The sequence below is a fragment of the Medicago sativa genome, chromosome 8, assembly GCF_051527215.1.
Source record: "Medicago sativa cultivar Bolivia chromosome 8, Bolivia_mono, whole genome shotgun sequence".
NCBI lineage: Eukaryota > Viridiplantae > Streptophyta > Magnoliopsida > Fabales > Fabaceae > Medicago > Medicago sativa.
Window position 1 is genome coordinate 67978864 of NC_140756.1, and position 4578 is coordinate 67983441.

The window sequence follows — 4578 nt, forward strand, 5'->3', positions numbered from 1 at the left end:
ATCAAGGTAATTATAAAACAAAGGACATGTTATCACGGTTTATTATATATATTGTCTCCGTAATACCTGCAAAATTAAAATGCTGCACTAAAAACACTCCATGTTGTGATTAACTTGACATCCTTAAACAATAGTATCACATTTTGCAATCTAAGATTAATATTTCAAGCACACACAATCTTGACAGAAATAGATTAGAAAAAACTAACTTGTTTATTATTTCCCAACTAGAGTGAGGAAGGGATCTCAGGGAAGACTAGATTTGTTTTTGTGTTTCTGAATGAATAACTTACTTTAACCATAATTCCATGTGAGTGACACAAATACAAACATAATAATTTCAACTGCTTTCTCCTAACATTTAGCATCTTAGACCGTTCCCCCTCCCTAAAATTAGTAACTAAAAACTAAATCTCCAAGTAGCTTTGGAACACGCCTGGACCGGCCCAATCATGAATATTTCAAAATCATCTCTAACGGTGACTCTATTAAACTGTTAAATTGGTCCATATATTTTATGCAGTTATTATCGATGAAGTTTCTGTATTGTAACAACTCTATCAATTTAACTTCTATATTCAGGGTCGAACCTTAGGGAGTGCAACAAGGCCTCAAAATTCTGGGGTCCAATTTTTAGAGAAACAAGAAAATTGACTTCTAATGGTCCGTAGATAAAGGTTCCTTGATATTAATCTGACTATTTAGTTTAAATCTACCTACATTTTGTATGTAAGTAAAGGGCAAACAAGAAAAAGACGACTCAATTTTTTTTATTAGGGATTAATATTTAATAGTTGAGCAGGGTCTCCAATTTGATTCGGCCAGCCCTGCTTGTATTTAACCACTCATTATCAATTTAGTCCATACTTTATGTCAAATGACTAATATTCATAATGATCTATTTGAGAGCGTCTTTGTGGTTTTCTCTTTATTTACTAATAATAGAAGTTGTAAAAACTTGAAAATGGATAAAAAGGGCTGGTTAAACTGATCGAAGAAAGAAGAGATCAATACAAACAATTAAAGAGTATGTATCTAAATTCGGAGAAACAAGGGTATGTGTTATGAAACATGGTATCCAAAGATAAAGATGAGAGAAAGCTACGGAACTCTTGTATTGATGATAATGAGTAATAGTACAAATGAGGAAGTTAGTTACTTTAACTACCTGAATCCTATCTATTACTTTAACTAGTAATAGTAAGACAACAAGCAAGAGAGGAATTCTCCATGGCTTGATGGCCTCATCTCACATATATCGACAATGGATGGTGCTTGGTTCAAGTATATGATTTCTGAAGTTGTCTTCTAAATATACAAAAATGAGGGAAGAAGGAATGTGTCGCGATAATAAACGAAGAAGAGTTTGTTCTTTTGTCGCGGGTTTCATTCTAGATAATTACTATAACCCAATTAAACATGTTTTTTTAATAATAAAATAAGTTTTCGTTCAAATGTTGAAATAACGAGAGTATAAATAAATCAGCTATGTTAAATAAGTTGGCCAATTTCTCGTAGGTCATTTCGCTGCAGGATTTAATCTTGCACCTTGCAGTTCTCGGTTGGAGACTTGACATCTTCAAAAAAATACAAATAAATATAAAAGTTTTTTTTATGATTTTGTTCAAAAATAAAATATAATAAAATAAAAAATTGACTATGAATTGAGACATTATGCATCCACATTTACAGAATGGATTTAGATTATTTTTTTCTCCTTCGTCCAGTTTGAAAGAACCTCTAACTCCTTATCACTTAGCTTAAACCGGTTGAGCTGTCATGAGTTTGATTATTAATATACTATAATAATAATCAACTGTTGAATTAATGAAACTCATTGTATCTGGTTGAGCTGTTGTATATATATATACATGTATTGAACTCTTGTAACTCAATTCAATGTTAATTTACAATTCTTCAATATTGTTGAAGTTCTCTATAGTATGCAGTTGAAAAGATATTCTATGAAAAACTCAATTATCAACTTGTGTGTTCATATTCTATGACAAATTTGCAGTTGTAGAATTGGAATGAAAATGCATAAAACACTATTCTATGAAAATGCATAAGACAATATATCAAATTTGCTTTTCAAGAATTAATTTCCATAGAATCAGTAAGTGGCTCCGTTAACTTTTCTACTTAATTTATCTGCAACAATTATTTGTTGAAATTAACCGGAAAGAAAATAATTGTCAGTTATTTCTTGACTCCAATTTCCTATAACACACTTTCGGGCATAAGTAAAGTAAATAAATTTTGAAAGAGTTTGATTTCTTGATCCAACACCACTAAGAGACAGAAGAGATTTAGCAGATGAAAAGATATGCCGATATAAGTTTAGGGCGCGGAAAAGGCAGAAGCCAAGCAGATGGCAAAGGCTTGGAAGGCGGAGAGTGGATAAGAGTAGTCCATGGTGAATATATCTGTTCCAATCTTTCCAAACTGTAAGATTACCCTTTCTTGCTCCTCAGGAGAAACATTATGAGACGGATCAACAGCAGCTACAAATTGAAAGTTTTTCACAGATGCCACTGTAACACGTCCCTTGAAGTCTAGGTGCCAACCCTTGCACTGCTCATCCCATCTAGGAGCCTTGCTTTTGAGTGTCAAGGGCTCACTCAGTCCTGGTAGCTCTGATTGGCTTGCAGAGGATGAATCTCTCATTTGAGTTTTCCCCTTCAGTGTTGGCGAAGGAGAAAACGTTTCATCAGATACTGGAGGTAAAGATGTCAATGTCAGGGCATTTTCCCCTTTATGAATAGCTGAGACAGGTATAGAATTCATGATGCAATGTATTCTTCTTGGCGAGTGGACTTTGGAAATGGTGCTAACAAGACGGCTACATGTTGGAGCAATTCTTCCGAATGTTGATCGACAATTCTTTGGAGACGGTGATATCTTATTATTAAATATCCGGCTTGATCGACAATTTGGTTGAACTGCAGCATCATCTGGAGGTTGATTGTCGTATACAAAGAACTTGTTGAGCCCAAAACTGGACCTGTATAAAAATCAAGTTGTGAAGATTATAAGGGGATGGATGAAAAATCGATAGAATAGAAGGGTGAATAAATGTTTCTATCCATCAAAACTTGCCTCACTTTACCAGCACATTTGCTGGCTTGAGAGAAATTGTTTGCAGCGAAGAATATGACAAAGTTCAAACTTGCTGTCCTATTGGCGGTTAATAACAACTTATCAGGTTCATTCGCCGCTATACAATTACAAGCAAACCAAAAAAGAGATGTTTAAACACGTAGATCATGAGATGCAAAAAAAAAAAAAAAAATTGTCGATGAATGAAAGCTTGAAGAGTAACTTAAAAGATCACAATATGAATGACAATAAATAAATAATAAAACCCATAACTTTAGAGCAAGTTTGTTGAAATTCAACATTCACTGTCATGAATGCAAGCTTGAAGAGTAACTCAAAGATTAGAAATTTGAAAATTGATGTTCATTGTCTTAGAAAAAAGATGGAATGTTGGAGCAACCGAATACTTACATGGCCCCTAACCTAAGTACAACTGAAAAGTTTGAAGTGATGATTCTCTCATTTTGTTCCTCCGAATAAAGCACTGCATCGGATGATCACGGGGACCGGGCTATTCATACACATGAAGGAAATAGAACATAAAAAATATGAGGGAAAAGGATAAATTGGATTAGACCAGAAAGTGGGCGAATAATTTATTACTTGCTTCACTGAAATAGGAAATGTGATCCTTTCTCTTTGCTGAGGTTCAACAGCACGCGCAGGCCGAGATGTCTCGAGCTCTTCAACCCTACGGATTAAGTCCAAAAGCAGACTTACCCATTGTCCCTGTTGAATAGGTTCAACTGGAGTTACATCGGGAGCAACATTTTCCATGCTTTTAAATGACTTGTTTCCAAACTCCGTAGCAACACAAAACTGCACCAATCCAAACGTACAATTCTAAATTTCTGATTGTGACAAAAATACAAAGGAAAAGACTGTCGATAACCAAACAATACAACCATTTATTTCGTTATAACAGGTGCATTTTATGCAGAAATTGTTAATGCTTTGAAAATCCTCTAAAATGAGCAACTCATTTTTAGAGTTCTGACAGTAACCAATGGTTATATACATTCACAAAGTGTATTGCCTTATCATTGATTTTGTTACTTAAGCCAAATCCCTCAAAATTTAACTATCATTTAGTCATATATATACTCATCATTATAAATAATAACTTATGAATATTAACAAGGTTTATTATATGGTCAAGGTAATACCTACAAAACTAAAATGCTGCACTGAGACTTTAAGAATTAAAACACTCCATGATGTTATTAACATAAAAAAAGTGTCACAGTTTGCAATCAAAGAATAACATTACAAACACACACACACACACACACAATGTTGACAGAAACATATGGAATAGAAAAACAGTGATAAAGCAATTGCTCACCAAGATGTTTGAGAGCTTGATAATGAGCTTGATAAGGATCTCTCCCAATCAATATTCAATCCCAAATAATTGGCTATTATTTAAACTGCATATTAACTTGTAACCACACTGAAAATTAACTTTTGATAATGATT

At 33.7% G+C, this 4578-nt stretch overlaps 1 pseudogene across 1 annotated transcript; it reads right to left on the minus strand.

The window, feature by feature from the left end:
* Window positions 1-2077: 2077 nt before the first annotated feature.
* Window positions 2078-4578, minus strand: LOC146900838 (tubby-like F-box protein 2; annotated as a pseudogene). The gene is made up of 5 exons (XR_015022722.1): window positions 4445-4578; window positions 3703-3918; window positions 3511-3610; window positions 3100-3217; window positions 2078-3004 (listed from the first exon to the last, which is right to left on the minus strand). The product of XR_015022722.1 is annotated as a tubby-like F-box protein 2 (transcript).